The sequence below is a fragment of the Physeter macrocephalus genome, chromosome 6 (genome assembly GCF_002837175.3).
Source record: "Physeter macrocephalus isolate SW-GA chromosome 6, ASM283717v5, whole genome shotgun sequence".
In the NCBI taxonomy this organism is placed as follows: Eukaryota; Metazoa; Chordata; class Mammalia; order Artiodactyla; family Physeteridae; genus Physeter; species Physeter macrocephalus.
This window is the reverse complement of record NC_041219.1, coordinates 26,324,978-26,338,111: the sequence shown is the minus strand read 5'-3', so window position 1 is coordinate 26,338,111 and position 13,134 is coordinate 26,324,978. Positions and strand designations below refer to the sequence as shown.

General features: G+C 41.3%; 1 long non-coding RNA gene and 1 pseudogene across 1 annotated transcript; both read right to left on the bottom strand.

Annotated features, from left to right (window-relative positions):
• Positions 1-280: 280 nt before the first annotated feature.
• LOC102975040 (40S ribosomal protein SA-like) lies at positions 281-811 on the bottom strand (annotated as a pseudogene).
• Positions 812-7,656: 6,845 nt separating this feature from the next.
• On the bottom strand, positions 7,657-12,025 carry LOC102974843 (uncharacterized). The gene is made up of 4 exons (XR_447647.1): positions 11,941-12,025; positions 10,283-10,446; positions 9,096-9,264; positions 7,657-7,735 (listed from the first exon to the last, which is right to left on the bottom strand). It is a non-coding gene; the product is annotated as an uncharacterized lncRNA (long non-coding RNA).
• Positions 12,026-13,134: the final 1,109 nt, after the last annotated feature.

Below are 13,134 nucleotides of genomic sequence, written 5' to 3'. Positions count from 1 at the left end.
CCCCTGCCTTTGTCTCCTTTCTATATCGCCTTTCTAGGAAGGATTCAGCTAGGATGGGGTTCTGAGGGGCCATCAGCAGTATAGATTGAACCAAGACTCCAGCTTATCCATTACCTTGTGCACAATATTAGCAAGAGGCTAATATTTCTAAGCTTTCCAACAGTAGTCCATGCTAGCTTTTCAACATCTTCAGCATCTCTGCAGAGTAGACAGCAGGCTGACCTCACCCAGATGCTCACGGCAGCTGGTGCCACACATGCGCAGAACGCCAACCCCATCCTCACCCCCCGGCCCACATCCACCACCGCAGACCCACTGTGGGAGCTCCCCTGTTGTTGCTGGGGATGGCGATGTCCACACCACGCAGAGAAGAGTCTCTGTGACACCGTGATGGCAGGCGGGTTAACATAAGATGGCTCTGAGATCAGACCTGGATCTGTAGCCGCCAGAAATCGTGGCTCCAGGAAGGTGGCCTGGATAGAGTTAGGGAAGTTCCCAGAAGAGAAGCGGCCAGCAGTAGAAGTGGCAGCAGCAAACTTCAGCACAGCTCATTGGCCAGTATCCCTGGAGGATATGACGCTGAAGTCAGCCTGGTTTCCAATGGCAACAACAGCGCCAGCCGCCAGGGGAGGCTTCTCTCAGGTTCTCTGTAGGTATACGAGGTGACACCATCACTTTTCCTTTCACAGATGTACTGTTCCATTTGGTAGTCAAGGTTGGTGCCACCTAAGTGGGTTCCTGCTGCAAGGAATTTGAGGACATCATCCTTTTTAATTTGCAGGTCATCAAGGGCTCCCGACACTATGAACATTTCCCTTTAAGTCACGAAGGGAACCCAGAACAGTGCCTTACGGACCCCTCTCCAGGTAGCCCGGGAAAGCGCAAAACTTTTTCATGAAGATGAAGAGAGTTTGGGCACATGAATTCCTTCCTGGTCATGACCTTGACCCCCCACCTCCTTTATTGCCTTAGAGCAAGTATGGTCCATGTTGATAAGAATCTGGCAAAGAAGCCCAGGTTATTTTTTTCATACCTAATTATTTCATTTCAATTCAACCAGGTTTTCTAAACCTGTTTGTGTGTGTTTAGACATACGGCGTCAGTAATTTGTGAGTATTTACTGAGAAGCCTTATCCAAATTCCTTTTAAGAAAGATGCCAGGACCTCATTCTCAATTCTGTTACTGAGCTGTGATTTTTCCATTTTAGAGTTGAGGTGCTGAAGCTAAACACGAATATGGATTTCACTTTCAATAAAATCACCGGCTGGTAAAACCCAGATTAATACAGAGCATTGGAAATCAAGCTGCCTTTTTCTATTAGAACTAACAAAAGCTGTTTCATTTTCCAAATCCAGAGTTCTAGATGCTGAAATCCTATTTGTAGGAAATGCTAGGCATTATTAAAAATGCAGATAGTTATCACAAGCTGGCATGTTTTCTTGTGGTTGCCAGGACGTTTTAATGACAAAGCTAAGGACAGGTGCACATAATACATCAGCATTTTAATCAAAGAACAAAGAACAGGGAGAAGACATGAAATGCTCCAAAGCATTTAGGAAAAATAATGCTTTCTCTGGACACTTGGCAGTGACCTCATTGTTAGGAAAAAGCTGTCTAAAACACATCTCTTTCCTTATTATCTCTTTTTCTCTGCTTATATTTCTCTTCAGTCTGTAGTTCTTCATCTTAAAATAACAACTATAATAGTAATAATAACAAAACCAAAAACTTTGTTTGGCTTAGTGAGCCCTTTAGTCCCTATCTAAAAAAGAGATTCTTAACCTGGGCTCCATGTATTTTTCTAATGGTATTTTTATTTTTCTGGGAATTAGGTTCATAGCTTTTGTAAACAGGCAAAGTACTTATATCCCTCCCAAAGAAGTTAAGCCAAAAAAAAAAAAAAAGGCAAACAAACGCTGAAGAAATATAAGGTACCCTTCTCTTAGTGCATCACTCTTGTGCTGCCACTTTGTTTCATCTGGGCTTTTGATAATAGCTAGAGTAGTCAATTCGAAGTTAAATTTTCTTGTCAGAAAAGATACGGTGCTGCTCATTACTTTGAATATTGTAGAAAGATGGAATCACTCAGACATCCTGCTATCCACTTCAGCTCAAACTCATCTTCCCTCCCAAACCATTTCCACTTTACCAAGGTACCATGCATGACCTCTTCCTTCTCTTAAGCACCCTTGTTTGAGATCTAAGTTGTCTGGGGGTCTTTCCAGATGTTTATCTCTCCGTCTAATCCGTTGTCAATCCTCTCAGGTCACCTTCAGACGTCTCTTACATACAACTCTTCCTTTTGGTTCTTAAAAACCAGCATAGTCTACCCTTGGTGGTTTTTACCACTGACTGAACATGAGGATTACACGGGGAGCTTTTTACCTTATACTGAAGCTTAGACCCTAGACCCAGAAAGTTCCGTATAACTACTCAGGGATAGAGCCTGGGCATCTGAATTTATTAAAAGCTCCTTAGGGTGCAGCCAGTGCTGAGATTCATTTGCCTACCCTATCTTATTTGACTGTATTTTTTACTATTCTAGTTATTTTACCATCAAGCTGGTGATTCTGTCCAATCTTGCTACTCTCTGCCTTATTCTATATTACTTTCCTCTCCCCCAGATTAATCTTCTCAGCATCTTAATTTCCTTATGGTTATTATTATTATTTTTTTAATCAGGAAACCCTGTTGCGTTCCACTGCCTGTCTGTAGAGGCATTTAAATTGCTCTGCAGGGCTTTAGGGGTTCCCTGGAATCCCCTGGGGCCTCTGACTCGGAAGAATGAAGGAATAGTGCTATTGAGCCTCTCTCTCCCTTAGTTTTGCAAATATGACCCTCCAAAATAAAGTGACTCAACTTGCTTAAAGACACAATCAGTTAATGGCAGAGATGGATCTAGAACTCAAATCCCCTTACCCTTGGCCCCTTTGTTGAATTCAGAATGCTGCCTATCCCAGGGCTATAATAATGGGTGATAGAAGCCAACGCTGGGCCTTTGCCATTTTCCTCCATCGGCTCTCTCTGTTCTGCAATCTCGGTTTTTCTCTGTTTGGAACATCTTCAGCAGGTGTATCTGCATCTTCAGGAAAATCAGACGTGACTGAAAATTTTGGCTGGTCCAATTTGTCATGACTTGTTGACAGCAGCCCTGGGAGCTGTGGGACCAGTAACACTGCGGCCTCGATGCCATGCCTGTCAACCTAATAACGCTGTGTTTAAACACAATGCGTTCTGCTTTCGCCTAGGAGTCTGTCTGTGATGCTTTATGTTAAACAGTTAACTTTAGGACAAGCTCTATGGGTTATGGAAGTAGCAGCTTATCTGTGAGTCAAAGAAAACCAATGGTCAACCTGCCCAGAATTATTACCCTTACCTGCCTCGCACATTAACTGAAGTTCTCAGTTTTGGTCACTCTTCCTGGTAATAAGGCAATCTTCATTTTGTAAAATGCAAATGTGACATCCAGAAAGCATAACATTAACTTACCAGCATTCGTTACTATCTTAAACCAGAGTTGATTTTTTACTTTTTATATTATCACCTAGTTCAGAGTGAAATCCTAAAGAAATAGAGCTAGTGTGGGTAAAAGTTGATTGGTGAAGGGTGGGTATGGAGGAGAGCAGAAAAAAAATCTAGAGCTTGGGTACAGTGTTATATAAGGAGCCTGGACATTAACAGGAGAGAGAAAAATGGAGAGAGTGCCAAAGAATAAGTTCTGCCTGATTCCCAGTTTTGCCAAATTCAGCATTTTCCCCAGAGTTCTCCTTGGTTAGCTCCCTTTCTTTGTTGATTTTGCCCAGCATTGGATGAAATGCTGAAAATTTGGAAAGAATAATAACAATCATGATAGCTAACATTTATTGATACTGTTTGCCAGACATTGCTTGAAGCATCTACATGCATCAACTTATTTCATTCTTCCCCCAACATTTGGAGATGCCATTAACAGCCCCATTTCACAAATGATGACACTGAGGCCCAGAGGTTTGAAGAACTTCCTTAAGATCATCCAGCAAGTAAATGGTGGAACTAAGGTTCCAACCCAAGCAGTCTGGCTCCAAAGCCTATATTCCTAACCCCTGTGATCTGCTGTCTCCAAAATCACATCATTTGTTTTATTTATTTATTTTTGTTTTATTTTATTTATTTTTATTTTATTTTATTTATTTTTGGCTGCATCACGTGGCTTGTGGGATGTTAATTCCCTGACCAGGGATTGAACCCTGGGCCCAGGCAGGGAAAGTGCCAAGTCCTAACCACTGGACAGCTAGGGAATTCCTGAAGATCACAGCATTTGTAAGCAAATGGTAGGGTTAATCTTCAAATATAGACAGTCTGATTCCTGATCATTCTACTATAACCTCCTGGGCTGAAATGGATTTTTGAAACACATCAGACCTTTACAGTCATGGAGACTCTAGTGGTCCAGAGAAAGTTTCTTGGTTTAGGATCTTCCTAAAGTTGTAGCAGTATGGTGTCTTAATAACAGTGCTCTATTGTTTTAATATAAAATGCCAATCTGACAAAGGCAGTTGAGTGTAAACCTCACAAAGTGTTGGGCAAAATCCCTGCCCGGCTGTTACTGTCCTAGACTGAAATGGAGAATTCAAGCAAAATTACTTCCTGTCTCTGTAAAAGGTCAGCTGGAATAAAAATTGGTTAATATTTCTCCTTCCTCTATATAGCCAAACACTGCTAGTATCCAGGGAACTTCAAAAGTAAACCTGAAATTTTGGGTTTAGGAAATCACTGCACCATGTTTTGTTGTATTTAGCAAGGCCCTCTGGAGGGCTTTTTGGATATTATCTAATGAATGCTCATAGACGTTCAGCCAAGTTTTAACCCCTTGGAGTGCCACCTTCCCACTAAGAAGAACTTCCCGGAAATAAAGCAGATGACAGGTGTCAGATTGATATAAAAATGTGGCTGTAGTTTGGAGAAAGACTTGCTCTACTCGTCATCTCCCCTGTAATGATGGGAAGGGTTCTGGGAAGATGGTCCATTTGGCGGCTGGAGAAAAGAATCAAATGTGTATTAGGCTAGCGCTGCTGGAACTCAGCTTCTTGGTCATCCTCTGGGAGCTGAGAGAATGGAAACAGGATTGCTGAAGGGATGGAGCAGCAAGTTTACATGATGTATAAACTACAGGGGCTCCATGTTTGAAATTATTCCCTCTTCTTCTAATAACTAGCTATTTTCATATTCAAATTATTTCTCCCTACTGTTCAATAAATAAATGTGAAACAAAATCAAACAAACAAAAGTACTCATTTTGTCAGAAAAGGTTCTTTTCTGTTATTCCACAGTTTTCAGGAGGGAAATGCCTCTCCCGCTCTGTTAATAGATTTGACCTATCTTTGCTTGAGAACATCTTTCATTTCCATGGAAGCCTTAAAGAAACAGTAAGACATGGCAACAGCGATTCCCAATCTTTTTGTCAAGAGAAGCCGCTTTTCCTTTTCTCTAGAGCTTTAAGGTCAAGGGATGGAGATGGGGAGTTTCCAGCAGATGTTTCATTCCTCCCTGGGGAGACTGTCAACCCCCAGACCACTGACTTCTGCTCTATGAGATCAGGCTTCGAGATTTACCAGCAGATTTTCATTGACTGGTTGAGAACTCAGGTACAAGGATTCTTCCATCTGATGAGAAATGGTAAAACTCAAAAAAAAAAAAAAAAAAAGAAAAAAGCAATCACTTGCTGTTTCACTTCCCCAGAACATGTTCCGAGCACCAGCTAAACTCATTTCCCACCAGGTTTAGAGTGAAGTTGACATAGTTTGGCCTCTGGAATTTCTTCATAGCTTTGCACCATCTTTGTATATATCCCGAACTGAGTTTCAAGTTTCATTCTCTTGTTGCCCTAGGTTGAGTTCCAGGCTTACCATATTGATCGAATGGGACCTTCAGCCAGATTTTCACCCCTTGGAGTGGCATCTTTTATCTAAGTTAAAAACTTCCCTGGAAATAAATCTCTGACTATAAGTGCTCACAATCCCCACTGTTTACTCTTAAACCATTCATATTTCTTGAGTTTTCAGGGTAAAAACTGAGATGTTGAGTTGAGGCTACAAACTGTGCTTCTGTTCTGAGTCGAAGGACGTGTAATATGGAGATGGAGAAACTGTTTGAATTGTCCAGGTAGCCATGCTAGGCTGATTCCCTAGGAATACCTTATGGAGGAGTGTATGGGCATCAGAATTTAACCCATAGAATTGCAGATTTTAGAGTGAGAAGGAATTTCAGTAGATCGTTTTGTCCAGTCCAAACGTCTTGGGTAGAATGACCTCATTTTACAGATGACACAGAGGCCTGGAGAGACTAAAGCCATATCTGAAGTTATCTGATTATCTTCTAAGAGTGCCTAGGGCCCTTATCTTCTGCCTCCTACTTTATGCTACTTTACAAATATTGAAAGGAACCTATGATGCCAACATGTAATGACTTATGTACACGTGGTGTTTGCAAGGGAGAGAAAGAGAATGGAATCTTTATGAGATCAGTCCTTCTGATTCCTAGCCTAATTTGACTCCTTTAAGAATCTGGCCCAAACTCAATCAAAGTAATGCCCTGTCACATAGTCAGAGTTTATGGATTAATGGTTTAGATGCCTGACTTTATGGCGTAACATGTTTCCTATCCCATCTTTGTTAACTTTATTCCATACTGATCCTCTGTTGAAGTCTCCTCCTATCCTTCTCCTGTTTGCCTCGTGACCTGCCACCTCTGCTTGGTTTTTTTTGCTTTTTCTTGGGTCATTCCCCAATAAATGAGTGAGTCCTCAAAAGGTCAGATAGGTAACACTATTTCTGGGTCAACCAGTTTCCCGGGTCTTACCTCCAATATGCTGCTTGTAGACGGCCCACATCCTGTCTATAAGAGACACTGGTGAGTGGCAAAGACCTTTTCTGGTGATAGTTATTGTAATTACGAACTCCAGAGCTACATAAAAATTGCTTTCATCATCACTGGAATAAAGATAGAATTTAAGAAGAGTGAGAGAGAGAGAAGAAAACAGATAGTGGGGGTTAGTTTGTGGAGTTCCCAGTTAGTGTGTGTCTTTGCAGTAACCAAGTAGTATCTGGAGTGCTAGATTTAGAGTTGAAATACAGATTCTGCACTTGAACTATGCATTTTGAATTACTGCAGACAGAGACCAAGAATGCAGTTGATGTAAAAATACCCATTCCCACACAGACAAATGTGGGAGAGGGAACCATATGGAACCTGAGAAGGAATGGCATCAGGACATAGATGTTTTTCTTAACCTCAGTAGCTAGCATTCCCCCAATTGCTTTGTAGAAAGAAGCAGAAGCTTGTTTTAGATGATCATTATCATCTAATATTATTGTGAATTTATCTCATTCAATATTGTTGTAAATTTGTGCATATATAGTTATACTGTATGCAATATCTATTGCTGTGTAACAAATTACCCCCAAGATTTTGTGGCTTAAAACAACCACCACTTATTATCTCACAGTTTCTGAGAGTCAGAAATCCCAGAGTGACTTAGCTGGGTCGTTCTAGCTCAGGGTCTCCTTTGAGGTTATGGTCAAGATATCAGCTAGGGCTGCATCATCTGTAGTCTTGGATGGGCCTGGAGGACGTTCCCAAGAAGGCTTGCTCACTGGAGTCGCCAATTTCTCGCTAGTGTTGTCCAGAAATTTTAGTTGTTTGCCATGTGGGCATCTCCATAGCACTGCCTTGGTATCCTCAAGACATAGTAGCTGGCTTCTCCCAGAGTGAGTGGTCCAAGAGACAGAAAGAGAGAGAGGCAGAACACTCAATACGGAAGGTGCAGTCTTTTGGGGGGTCCTTTTTATTTTCGTAAAAAATATATAACATAGGTTTATCACTTTAACCATTTTTAAGTATATAATTCAGTGACGTTAAGTACATTCAGTTGTTGTGCAGCCATCACCACTCTCCATTTCCAGACCTTTTCATCATCCCAAACAGAAGCCCCGTATACCCATTAAACCATAATTCTTCATCCACCTAACTCCCAACCTCTGTTCATCTCAGTTCTACTTTCTGCTTTATGAATTTGCCTATCCTAGGTACCTCATATAAGTGGAATCATATAATATTTGTCCCTTTGTGTCTGGCTTATTCACTTAGCACAATGTTTTCAAGATTCGTTCATGTTGTAGCATGTATCAGAATTTCATTCCTCTTTATGGCTGAATAATATTCCACTGCATGCATATACACATCTTCACGTGTGAAGGGACATTTGGGTTGTTTTCACCTTTGCTGCATCTTTTTATAACCTAATATGGAAGTGACACACCATCACTTCTGCTGTAATCTAGTCCCTCGAAACAAGTCACTATATCGAGCCCACACTCACTATATTCACACTTAAGGGAAAGAGAGGAATATCAAAGAATTTGTAGATGTATTTCTAAAAGAATAAAAAATACCTAAGTTAACTTTACTAATTGAACGTGATTCTTTTCATGGGGCTTGGTCATTGTTCTTAATTCTCTTAATGGTTCTGTAAAATCCTGAGCTTAAGAATCTTTCCAAGGACTGTCCCCAGAGTAGCCCCAACCAGAGCAAAGCACTGAAAATGGGCAAACCAGAAAAATGACATGCCTTACACAAATTGCCCTAACAAGGTTCATTTTGGTACATGAGATACCAAAAAAATGCAGACCTAATTTCTATGCTGCTCTTAGGCCTGGGTTTATCAGCAGGAAGAATGAAAGTAGGCCTGCCTCATGTTTCATTTTACTGCATGTGAGTGGGAACATTTTAAGTGGCAGTAGTGGCCACAGCATATGTGTTTAGAACACATTCAGAGTTATTCCTTTTGGAGCCTGTCTTTGTATGTGGTTGAAAGAAGGCTTGGTCTCTAATGACAAAAATAACAACAAAGGAATGATCCCCCCACCCTCCTCCTATTATCCTTTTTATTAATCCTGTAAATGTTCTTATTTCCTTCTTTTAAGACTGGTACCACAAAGCTGAGCTCCTTGCCTTTTTAATTTATTACACTACTTTCAATGGTCTACTTTGTGATGAATGTAAGGAATTTGGAAGTAGTTTGCAGAGGTGAAGCCAGGGAGGATAAAAAAGCAATTACCTCATGCCAATTACACCAGGAAATAGTGGAGGTGCCATTCCTGTGGCATTTCTGTCCATTTTTCTTCATTACTGTAATGGTGGCCGCTCTCCTCATTAGCCGACACATTTCTCTTCTTTACCAGCTGTGGTGATGGGGGTGATGATGAGCGCTATTTACAGCTGGAATTCTGTGACAGGCCCAGCAGATGAATAATAATTATTCAAACAGATATATGGAGGCCAAAAAAGGCGAGTGGTTAAAGTCAGGCTATTATGTCCCAGAAAGACAGGGAGATAATTTCTTTTGAAGGGGGTTTGGTTCATATTCCTCAATCAGGAACTCCTGCAGTGCTGGGCTGGAATGGCTTATCTGAGGTACTCAGTGTGTTCTTACAAGAACTGAAGGGAAAACAATGAATCGTTTAAACCGTAAAACAAATGTCTATTCCCATTGAACCCTAGCTTCATCTACAGGGAGGAAGCAGGGCTTTCCTTGAGTCTACACTCAAAAGATAACTTATCCCAAAATCTTCCATCCCATCCCTCCACCCATGTGTCCTGTTATCTGTCTATCTGGGGGAATCTTGTTATGGCAATACTTATAAAGTGTATTAACTATCATCTGTCTATCTGTGTAGGTATGTATGTGTGTATCTGTCTGTCTATCTATCTATCTATCTATCTATCTATGTAGTCAGCATTCTCCCGAGAAACCCAACAAGCAGGATGTGTACAAAGAAAGAGGAAAAGAGATATGTCTTAGTGAATTGGCTCATGTGATTATGGAAGCTTGGAGAGTTCAAAATCTGATGGGGTAAGCCAGCAGGCTGGGAACTCAGGGAGGAGTTGCAGTTCTAGTTCAAAGGCAGTCTGCTGGCTGCTTGTTCAGGGTACATCAGTCTTTCTTCAATTAAGGCCTTCAACTGATTGGATGAGGACCACCCACATTGTGGAGGGCAGTCTGCTTTACTTGAAGTCCACTGATTTAAAGGCTAATCTCATACAAAAAACACCTTCACAGAAACATCCAGAATAATGTTTGACCAAATATCTGGGCACCATGAGCCAGCCAAGTTGACACTCAAAAGTAACCATTACTCTATCTGTCTATCTATCTATCTATCTATCTATCTATCTGTAAATCTAGAACAACAAGGTACAAAGAATTTCTGCCTCACAATTAAAGGTGCTAAATTGGGTTTTTACCTAATGACAAGTCTTTAAATTGGGCTATTAAGATTCTTTTGGAGGTAAGGCCAGTAGTTGAAGAATCCAGCAGCTCTAGTCAAGAATCGAGACTTGCTTTCTATCCAGCCCCCTTCCAGACACTTGAATTGAGGGGAATAATTGCTTGAAGGGCAGGAGAGGATCTGTAAGTGAATTTGGAAAAGAGGCAGAGTGTAAATATCTTTGGAAACTGTGGTGAATTGTTTAGTAAAGAACATCTTTCAATTTAATCATCTAATTGCTCCTCTTGCTTTGACTTTCTCCCTAGCAATGACCCTCACTGTTATCCCATGAACCTTGCTCAACTAAAAAAGGTGTTGTTGAAACAGGCTGCAGAAGTTCCAAGCCAGACAAGTAGGAACAAGTCAGCTTCCCAGAGACAGGCTCACGGGCAAGACTCTAGTTAACCCCTGCTGGCCTGGAACATTTGGGAAGGAGGCCTTAGGAAAAGATTTCCACTAGCAGGGCATTGCCATTTGCAAACTCTGATGGTGTGTGCAACCTGTTAAGAATGATAGAGGCAGTATTCCAGCACAGCAGGCTTTCAATATGAGACAGAGGGATGAAAGGAGTACAATATGAAAACAGCAGGTGAGAATGGATATATCACACAGGGAAAAGATGTTAGAGGAATACTGAGGTATATTAATTCTCCCCAGGTCCCCTCAAATTCAGTAGCTTCAGTGAAAGCAAAGGTAGGCTCTTGAATTAGGCCCAGGCTCCTAACAAGTGCCACAGCACCATCTGCTTAGTAGCAAAAGGCATAGGAGGTGAGAAAGACAGACCTGCATGCCAACCAGTGATATTTTCTTCAATAACCTTGATTTCCTTAGGGGCCCTCACAAGCTGTCATGTGTGGACAAGCTCAGGGAATTTGATGTCTCCTAAGTGATGCTTCTCCAGAGTTAGGCTACTCCTGCAGGCAAGATGGCATTTGCCCAATGGCTTTTGGGATAATTTGCACTTTTCTAAGGGCTTGAAGCAAGCAACAGAAGCAGCAACTGCTTGGCACCTGGAAAGTCCTTCCTAATGATCTGGGTCTGGAGAGGCTTCTCAGTTTACTGTCTATGGGCAAGTTGTCAGACTCTGTCCATGACAAATCGTTCACCATTGAGAAAGGGCATGTACCTTCCCACCTATCTCATTATAATTTAATGAAACAAGGACCAATGAAAGGTAAATAAAGGCGTAAATCAACTATATCTCTGAGAGATAGAGCTCAGGGATTTCCTGAAATAACTCGCTCGGTCTTTTGGACTAGGTATTTTATTTATTTTCCTTAGTGTTTGAGCAACTTGCCATTTCCCTAAACCAATTTCTTGAGCCTCTGAGCAGGGAGCGTGTTATGACAGTCTCCCCTATGTAGACCCAACCAGCTTGAGTCCATCATGACTTTGCCCTAACTTGGCATCTGACATCCATTTGGAAGGTGTGGGTGCACTAATTTCACCAGGCCTCTCCCTACTGCCCCTGAGTAACCTTCTCCAGTCTCATGGATTCAACTACCACCTATAGTTGATGACCTCCAATCCATATCCCTCTTCTGAGCCCCATACTCTCTTCCGAGCTTCAGCCTGGACCTCTCAACCTGCATGTAGAATAGACACCTCAAACAACATGTCCAAAACTGAACTCACCCCAAACTTGCTCTTCTGTTTTCTTTCTTGGCATTTCACCAGTCACCGGAATTAGTTACCCTTAACTTCTCCATCTCCACCTACCCTCATGCATGCACATTTATCACCAAATTATGCTGATTTCATATTCTGAAAAGTGTTTTTTCCAATGTATCTCTTTCTTTTCATTCCTACCACTATTACTATAACCCAAGCTCTTAGAGTCATCCTGATTTGCTTGTAACTAGTCCCTCGTTCTCTTGTCTTAACTTATTTAAGACTACATAGCTGCTGAATAATCTCTAAAATACTTAAAATCTTTAAAATCTCCCCATCGTTTACAAAACTAAACACTAAACTACTTATCCAGGCCCTCTTTGACATCCTTCTCCAGTGTTTTCTCCCAATAACTGCCCCTTTCCCTTTCTCCTCTTGTAATACCCTTTTAATTCCCCACATGTGCCCTGCTGCTTCCAGCCCCATGCCTCTGTGGGAGTTATTTCTTCAATCTGGAACACTCATCCCACACTTCTTCACAGGCTAATTATGTCTGACTCATCTTTAATACTCAGCTAAAGCATTATCTCTTCCAGGAAATCTCTTGTGAACTCCCAGATGGAACAAGGACTGTGCCTCTCTACTATTCCCTATAAGACTGTGGATATCTGTGTTATCATCCCCCATGTCCATCTCTCACTGGATTTTTAGAACATTAAAAAAAAAAATCTTTACCCTCAGGGTTCCACAATGGGTACTGGAAATTTTTATTTTGCGCTGAATTCCTATGTCTTTGTATTTTAGGCCCTCAACCATGGAATAGTACTAATTGTACCAACAAATTTATTTGATTCACTAAGACATCATAATATCAGTTTATTGTACATGAAACATCCCTATCTAAAAATCTCCAAGGGTTTTGAATATTTCCACTCTTGAAAGCCATACATCTTCTCTGTAACGCGCAACATCTACTTCTCCAATACCACTGACCTCCTTGAGACATGACTGTTGGATCTGTGATGCATGTTTCCAGTATGACAGACACTGTGGACTTACTTTCTTGGTTGCAGTTCTGGGGCATCACAAACTATCATCAGAACATTACACTAGCCAAAGCAGCCTAGCACACTTGTGTGTGCCTGTGCTTCATTTCTCAAGTGATTCTGATACTTACTCAAATTTAAGAATCATTACCTAAGTCTTTCCATGCAACCT